This window comes from Oenanthe melanoleuca, chromosome 6, assembly GCF_029582105.1.
Source record: "Oenanthe melanoleuca isolate GR-GAL-2019-014 chromosome 6, OMel1.0, whole genome shotgun sequence".
In the NCBI taxonomy this organism is placed as follows: Eukaryota; Metazoa; Chordata; class Aves; order Passeriformes; family Muscicapidae; genus Oenanthe; species Oenanthe melanoleuca.
The window spans coordinates 28,053,991-28,063,276 of NC_079340.1; positions in this window are offsets into that span (position 1 = coordinate 28,053,991).

Sequence of the window (9,286 nt, forward strand, 5' to 3'; positions counted from 1 at the left end):
AATTTACTGGTATTTTTTTATTATTTGGGCTTAGTAGATATCTGATTTTATATTATTTCTTCTTTGTTTTTCAAGTAGTCATTATTCATTCAGCACCTTCTGCTTCATTCTCAGTTGCCCAGACCATTGGATCTCAAAGGTGCTTCACTATTTTGTCCACTGCAGTCTGAAAATGTCAGTGAATGTAACATTTTAACCATGTAGAGGAATATCAGGGATAATGCATTTCCATGCCTTAATCCCTCATTTATATTAAATGGGCCAGAGATTTTACACCTTCTTCATGCTCCATCTTCTTCATTGCCAATTGTAACTGTGCCTGTTAAAAAATCTCTTATGGAGTTATAAATTCCTCCAATGTGGCTCAAAGGCCACAATATAGTGGTGCAAGATTTTTTAAAATCTAGAAGTGTGTGTATTAATTCTGACTTTAGTGTTATATATCTTCAAATATATCATGATTATTTAATATTTGGGAGAAATCTTTTTCCAGAATTCAAATTGATATTACTGAAATGTTCCTGCTTTATTAAAAACAAACAAGCAAACAAAAACCCCATAAAAACAATCCCCCCAAAATAAAAACCCTTCTGAGAAAGCTTTTTAGGCTTTCAGAAAAGCACTGGCACTCTCTCCACTGGCTTTTACATTGCATTTCTGAAAAACCTTCCATGCTTCTGAAATTTTTTCAGCTATCTGTAATCAACAGAATTATTCTGTACAGCCCTTGGCTTTGTTTACCTCCTCCTGCTTTTAATAATTTAATGGCAACCCTGTCAACACACAGTGCCAAGTTCTTCCCAAAGGCTTGTAATTGCCTCTTGGATCCCTTCAGAGCTGAGCTCAGGTCCATCCCTTTGTAACTTTCTTCTTTGAAAAGAAAGGGTTTTCATTGTTCATCAGATTGGCAAAAGAATGATGCTCTTTCCTCCAGGTGAATATTCTGCTTTCTTCTCAGGCATTAATGTTCCTTCTCTGCCCCATCCTCCCCACCATGCCCTTCAAATGTTCTGAAGTGGATTTGTCTCTTGGCATTTGCTTTGGATTCAGTCTCATCATGAACCTGATCCAGGTTCTGAAGGCATGCAGTCCTTGCCACATTCTGATCCTAATTCCCTTCCAAAATCGTTGATCTTTCCTCTTGGGAGTGTACTGTTGGTTTCTTCAGCAAAAAGGCATAAAGCATCTCCAGTCATCTTACACTTGGCATCATCTGCACACTTAGATAGAAATCTTCAAACCTGTCCTTAGCTGCTACTCAGAGTTTCTCTGAGTGCTCAGTGTGTAAGTTTTGCTTGTAGCACGTAGGTTTGTCTCTGCTGGGATAAGGCTGTCTCCTGTAGAGACATTTACAGTTTAAATATCCAGCCAGCTGTTCCATTTTTGGGGCTTTTCTTGTACCATATGCACTCAAAATGTTCCATGACCTCAGGGTCCATCCTTTTCTTGGTAGACCTCTCTATTTTCTGCCTTCCTAAGATTTAGTCAAGTGTTTTCTAAGAATTTGTTCCTCTTTATGAAGAAAAGGCCTCGAATTCCAAGTAATATTACTTTAATATGACTCCACTCCTTTAGCCTGCCCAGGTTTTTACAGTCAGCAGAGCTTTGAGAGTCAAATATGTGTCCAAGGTATTGTTTTATGCCAAGGTCCAAGCAACTCTAGCTAGAGCTTGTGTGCTAAGTCATTGCCTAATTTCTGTGGTGCAATAGGCCTGGGAGTTGTTTTCTGCAATATTTGAAGGGTTAGGGGGGAATTTCTGAGAAATATAAGTGTCTTAAGCCAATGATTCATATTACTGTAAAGATGCTCTTTTATTACTTAACCAGATTGCCATTTCTCACTGTGCCTCTCCCAGTCCCATAAAAGGGAGAACATACAACTTCACATTCTCTTCATGACTTAGACACTGAAATTGCTAATGGTAGACTGTGTTATCATTTAGTTTATTTAATAAACTAATCAGTTTTTCAAAAGAGGTCTTTAAAAATCTGCAGCTTAATGGTAGCTCAAAATTGAAGCTCTCAGAACTTTTCATTTGCCTTGTCATTGTTCAACCTTTTGTTACAACAAAATTTTTTGTAAGAATTACCAACCCAAAAGGAGTGCTTTGAGGCCTGGGTGTCTTTTGCCTGCTTTGCAAAGCCTTGCTTTGATGGCAAACAACATAGGATTGCAAAGGTTTCTTTATTTGTGTTTCTGTGACAGTGCAATGTGTAAGCAGTAGTTTTGCTGTCTGGGAATATCAACTTGTTCAGTTTATAGTCTCTAAAAATGAAGGCCAACAGGAAGGGCATCCAGTAGATGTGCCCATTAAGATTATAACTTCAGCAACAAAACCAGCATCACTAAATTCTAAATAAGTAAAGGTTAAACCAGGGAACAATGGGATATTCAGTTTTCTGATTTCTCCCTTGGCTGTTAGGAGTGTGATATACTCAGGAGAAGAGAGAAAATAAAAGTGATTATCTATCTCATATTCACCCCAAATGGTACATATGTGCTCACACACAGATATAAATGTATATATTTAGATCTCACCTACAGAAGTATTAGTTTGGCTCAAGGTCAGTGGTCTTGCTTGCAAATATGTAAAATGTCTCTCTGCATAAAGAGTATGGTGTCTTCTAAAGGCTTCAGGAGTTTTCCAACTTTCCTTTCTAGTTTTACATCAAATAGCTAAAGGGAGTTTTGCTTTATGAATGGATACTATCATTATCAGGGAGAAGAGTGAGCCCCAGTGAAATCTCAGGCTTCCGGTTAAACAGAAATTTCATGGCTGTGGACTGGAAAGAGATCTAGCAAAGTGGTTTTAGCATAAGTGGCTGGATGTGCCACCCCTGCTCCTCAGGTTCTAGACTACTAACAGCAGGATGTGATATTTAGATCAAGTTCTTTACTTAATCTTAAGATTGCCCTTCTGATGTACCCATATCAGAAAAAAAAAAAAAAAAGCCATTGTAAAATCCAGAGTAATGGCACAGATTTATAAAAACTGGCAGCAAGCCCAAACCTTTCCTGTGGTGTAGGGACTCATCTTTAAAATTTATTACTATGGTGTTTATATTTACTGGGATCATCTTGTTATGTCAGCTGCAAATATATTCCATTGCATCAGGCTTTTGTTTCTCTCTGCTTTTTGTTTTCCCTTTGACTGGGAGGATACCCTGACATAGCATCAGTAGTATGGTGCAGATCTCTCCAGTTAATTCTAGGTGAGTTAGTCTGGGTGCCAGGAGGGCAGAGCTGCATCAGCACTGTCTGCACCCCTGCTAACAGCTTACTGCTCTGCAGGGCTAATTAGCTCCATCAGAGAGCACAGGAGCCTGGCACTGGGACAAGCCAGCTTGTTCTCAGAGAGCTCAGGTAGCTCTGCACAGCTTTGAGTTTTCCTGTCCAGTTTTGAGGTTAGTAACTCTTGCTGGATGAGCCTTAGCACCAAAGCAATGTAAATAACAGCCCCACTCCAGCAGTACACTGAGTGCCCCTGAGTGACATTTTCCTGCAGGATTTTTTCTATGAGCTGGTGAAGCAAAACAAATGTTAAGATATTCATAATAAATATATTGTGCCCTTAAAAAGTCAGTTACTCCTCCTGTGAAGGCTGGCACTAACTGATCTGAGTCATAGCTTAAAAAACCACAATAAGAAGAACTGTGTAACAAGGAAAAAGTGACCAAGGCATAGCAAGTAATCCTTAGATTCCTTTTGAGCCAGCTTCTCTGATTTTTTTCCTTTTTTCCTGCTGTTTAAAAGTGCATGGTTACCCTCTGCACCTCCATTTTGTTAGGTGCTTCTGAGCAAAGCACTCCCACATTTCTTCAATTTGTATCAATAATGAACAGCTTTCATTCTCTCCCAGTCAATGTTAGAATATGCAAAGCAAATCAAAAGCTGTGGTCAACATAATAAAAGGAAACACCTATCTCTTCCAGTCAGCCATTGCCACACTGTTTTTTCTCTGCTTTAGATAAACAATCTACAATGTGTTTACTGAGGCTTGCACTGATATCCCTCAATGGTATAGGCAAGTCTACTTTTATTCCAGCAGACACAGAGAATAAGCCCACGGTGCACAGTGCGTGCAAACCCCTTTGAAACCCAAGATTATTTGTTCTCTGACTGTTCTAAGGTAATTAAGGAGCATTGCATGTTTCTCAATTAATGATTCCTCATTCAGCTGGGGATCTTTGATGCTAATTTGTTTTAATCAGGACAGAGACTGCTAAAAAACTAAACAATTCAGTGAAGAGGAACTAGGAATTTTTAATCAAGTGGAAAAGATCTAAATGCTAGGAGGGACACATCCATCATAAGTTTTCACTTCTTGTTCATTTAACTTTGTTCTTTCAGTTCTCATAAAATGTTGCGTTAATCAATGCAAGAAAGTTTGTGAATATGAAGAATGCATGGTGGATTTTTCTTCATCTGACATGAACATTTGTGCAAAAATGAGGAGGTGAAATAAGAGCCATGATGTTAAAGCACATTCACCATGGGTTTTTAGTTATGCACTGAAGTAGTTTTCTGTTTTGTCAAACTTTATATAGGAAGTTGTCAATCATTGTGGTCTTAATATGCTGGGGAGTCACTGGGAAAAAATACTGGTTTTGTGGGGGATTAGATACTCTCCATTTAAATGTTAATTTTAAAATTATTTTGGTATCACACTCCATGCATACATTGGGTAAAATAACCTACTGTAAACTTCTGCCCATGGAATTAGTATTTCAAATACTGTAGCCTATGCTACATGAAATCACATGGTTCCTGAGGAGACCATGTATATGCTCGATAAAATAATGTTTTATTCCTAAGTACATTTATTTATAGCTTTGAGGCAAAAGCATTTCACAGTTCTGTCTCCTCCAGCTGCTTTACCACGATAGACTTTATAGACTTTGTGTCTTCCATCATGGAAATTCCAATGTGTGTATTCTACTCCTGTGGCTTCAGCAGAGTGGAGGTGCTCCCAAGCCTTGACTTCCAGAGATCTTTAGCCATGTGATAAAGCCTTGAAGGACACTTAAATCCAAGAAGTTAATCTTCCTGAGCAAGCAGCATTTTAGCAACAATTAAAAGTAAATTGTAGGTGCTAAGAAATTTCCAGATCATGAGTAGCATTTAATGACTTTGAGGTTTTTAGTGCTGGGAAACATTTTCAGTTTACTGATTCTTATGTGACCTCCAGCATCTTCTCTATCACTGCTTTTAATGCATGAAACCTTTTGGACTGGTACCCACCTTCCTAGTACCTGTCTACTAATCTCTAAACAGTGCCAAAAATAGGCAGAGAGACAAGAAATCTAACTAGCTTCCTTGTCTTCCTTACTTTATGGCTGTGAGCAGTGTTTATTTCATAGTGAGAAGTCAAAATGAACAGAAAAATCCTGATAATAAATTCCTAATGACCTATCTTAAGGGTGGATTTTAAGTAGTTTAATAGCAGCAGGGGTTTATTTGTTTGTTTGTTTGTTTGTTTGTGATTTTTCTTGCAAGCAAGCTTAAGTATATAACAGTTAAAAGTAGAATTCTATATGATTCCATAAAAATGGAAGCACAGCCACTGAAGAGTTGCCTAACAGAAAATGGCTTTTTTCACCAAAAGCTGTCTGTACACTGTGAAACACAGTTCAGATGTTTGAACTTATGCTAATTGAAAGATCAACATTTTTCCTTCCTCAGTGAATACCCTGCTCTTTTCCTCTTCGAGATGGCTCTCCCATGTGCAAAAAATGAGCTGTAATTATGCCCAGCTCAAGGCAATCTCAGGATCTAAAATATCCTGCCAACCAGTGTGTTCTCAGTCTGCCTTGTTAGTTCACAAAATTGTGCATGTGCCTTTGCTACAGTCTCAAACCTGATAATGTCACATCATTGGGACAGGAAATGTTCTCTGATCTTATCTGAAGTGACACTTGCAATTTCAAGTTCTAGCTTGATGAGATCACGTTGTCAGGGCTCCACATAAGTGTGATCTTTCCTGATTTGCAATTGTATCTGTTTTGAACGGTCTTTACACTGTTCAGGCAAAAGCATATGATAATGCATTTTGTCAGATGCAAGGATAATGAAAGACTGATTTTATGTTTCCCCTTTTAGAAAATGCAATTCGTGTGACTGAACTAAGTCAGTTTTCTTAACAGTGCCACCCCATCTGTCTAATTCTGTCTGCACCTGGAAACCCTAGTACCTGCAAAATGTGAGTGTGCCAAGGTAGTTCTCCCTCTTCATAAAATAGATGAGACTTATTGCCTTTAAAGCTCTATTTCTTCCATGAAGCTCTGGGCTATAAAATGTTTTGCACATGCTGGAGTTGTTAAAACATATATCATGCCTTAAGCAAAAATATTTAACATAGTAAAAGATTGTGAAATTGAAGAATACTTAAATACCTATGTCATGTTATTGGCAGTAAGAAAGTCTGTAATATTTAAGAGCACGAGACTCTCAGGTCATATTTCAAATATTTTTATTCATTATACTAATTTTCTTTAGATGTACATTATATGGAAAGGAAAGAGCTGTTACAAATGCTGTATTTCCCCTTTTAGTGTATAGATTACTGGCTGAATCCTGTCACACCAAGTAAAAATAGAAGAGGGAAGAAATATTGCATATATCTAACCTGTTAAGACTGCAGGAATCTGTGAACAAAAGTGTGGTGTTAAGGTACAAAGGCTTAGATCTTCAATCCCCATTTAAAATGCATTATGACAGGTCCTACATCAGTGCAGATGACTAAGACAAAGAGCAAGTTGTGACCTCTCTTGTGACAGTACCATGGGAGCAGATTGATTTGTCTGGATTGTGGCATGGGGATCATAGTAACAAGCAAGACAGGACACAGCTATTTGACTAAATTGCTGAAAAGCCAAAAAGGGAAATAATATTTATTTTTCCATTTAAAGTAATGAAAATAGAAGGCAATAGGAATCCAGGGTTTTTGACTTTCTTGGATAGTAAGATAAGACTCTGCCTGAAAGGCTGGAGGAGGGAAATAGAGGAGTTTCTTGGCAAGCAATTCTGAAATCCATACAAAACCTCTGGCAATTATTTTTTTCAGCTGATTTTTCCTACTAAATAGTTGTGTCCAAGCCAGAAGAAACAGTTTCTAGAGTTGTTCTGATATCTCAATTGTATCCCTCCTACTACAAGATTAGATAAATATACAGTTTGGTTGTATATCAGATAACGATAAATGACCCAGATATATCACTAAAAATTAAACCTAAAGTGTTGCATTGGACTGACTAATCCTGGACAAATGCTATTTCTTTAATAATGAACACAAGCCCCAATGCATTGTATTGTAAGGGAAGTGACAGTTCTGCCAAAACCCTGCATAACTTGCAAGATGCAGGCTCATGTGAGATTACTGTGTGCTGTGCTGACTAAGAAAAAGAAAGGACAGAATTGGGTTATTGTGATGCTGCCATATATGTTAGGCCATTCCTGAGATGAGAGATGCACATGTGGTGCTGCCTCTGTGCATCCCTTCCAGAGTGGAAACACTCTCCAAGTTTTGATTGAATTTTGGGGTCAAAGTAGGCAGATGCCTCTCTCTACCCATTAAATATAATTTGAAAAGTTTTTAAACTGAATATTACCATGTCACATTTATCACAGAGCTGCTCAGATTAGTGCATTTGAAGGAGAAAGCTGTCTTGTATTATTTCTAAGGGACTGGATTTCTTCTAGCTGCACAATGTGGTTTTGTCTTTATTCCCATGATGATATTCAAACTTTATGACTGGATAGTCTAAAATGTTATTAGATGGCAACAATAGCTTGCAATCTATTGCCTCGTCAGCTTGATTTTTATTGTTTAAAACAGCTTAACCTTTCCCTACCATTTTATGGAGTATATAGAGCTCATTCCAAACCATTTTGTGATTTGGCTGAAAGATGTATTTAGTGGATGGATTTCAAAAGTACTGTGGTTGAAAATCTGCATCCTATTGCAGTAATCTGTTCTTGGCCTAATGCTAGTTATTCTTTAGCACTAATCTGGAAGAAAATACAAAATCTCTGCTAGTAAATATTGCAGGTGACATAAAAATTAGTGGAGTGGTAAATAATGACAGAAGAGATCATTTCTGTGCTCTGGATTTGCATAATTTCATAAGGTGAGCTCATCTGAACAATATGCATTTTAATGCAGACAAATACAAAGTCATATGCCTGGGAACAAAAAATTCCAGTCACATGCACAGAATAGCAGAAAAGTACCCTTGAAATACAGTGATAGTGATGAAGATTTAGAGTTTGTGATAGGTAGTGTCTGAATGTGAGCTCCCTGTGCAATATAATGGCTGAGAGAAAAACATTAGCTTTGAATGGGTAAGCAGTGAATGTCAAGCAGGAGGGAGATGAGTTCATGGCATGACTGAGATAATTGCTAGCATTCTCTGTCCAGATCTTGTTTGCTCACATGAAGAAAAAAAACTGAAGAGAAAAAAAAAAGAAAGATAAAAGTTCAGAGATGAACAAAGGAATGATTCTAAGCCTGTTGAAGAGAAATTCCAATAACCTGTGATCTAAGAAAATTAATCTATCCAATTTATCTAAAAGTGGGTTAATAGGTGAATTGATACCAGTCTTCAATATCTACATAAAATACCTGTTTCATAATTCTGAATATGTCTGAACACATCACTAAAAGAATTAACAGTGTCTTGTGGATGGAAGCTGGAGCTAAACAAACACAGACTTTAAAAAACCACAATGTTTTAAAAGTCAGGGTAATTGATTACCAGAACAATTTATCTAGTATCAGAATGTATTTCCCCCCCTGAATATCTTTTTGAAAAATGTACTATTGTTTAAACAGAAGTTAATTTAAAATAGATTATCGTAATGGTCCCTTTGGTTTTACAATCCATTAAAGAGACATTACAAATCTCCAAATATGACCCAGAATGCAGATTTTTGTTTGAAGAAGAAAATGTTTACGAAATGAAAGACCTATAGGAATATGTGCTTCATTCAATTTTAAGTCTCCAAGTGAAGTGTTTAAAAGAACCAAGAAACCTCTAGTGAGAGCTGTAACACAAATATTATGTATCAGAATTTAAAAAGGAAAACAGAGGAGCAGTGACATGAGTTTCTGCTAACTGTCTAAGCTGTCCCAAAATGCTGAAGGAAACAAACTGGGAAGGCATGGCACTGAAAACTGTATTCAGTAATAACATAATTATTGGCATATTGCTTATAATAAATCTTGTTTATCGTCCTTTTTAACTTGCTGATGACTTTCTCTTTTCACTGAAATGTAGCCTAGATTGT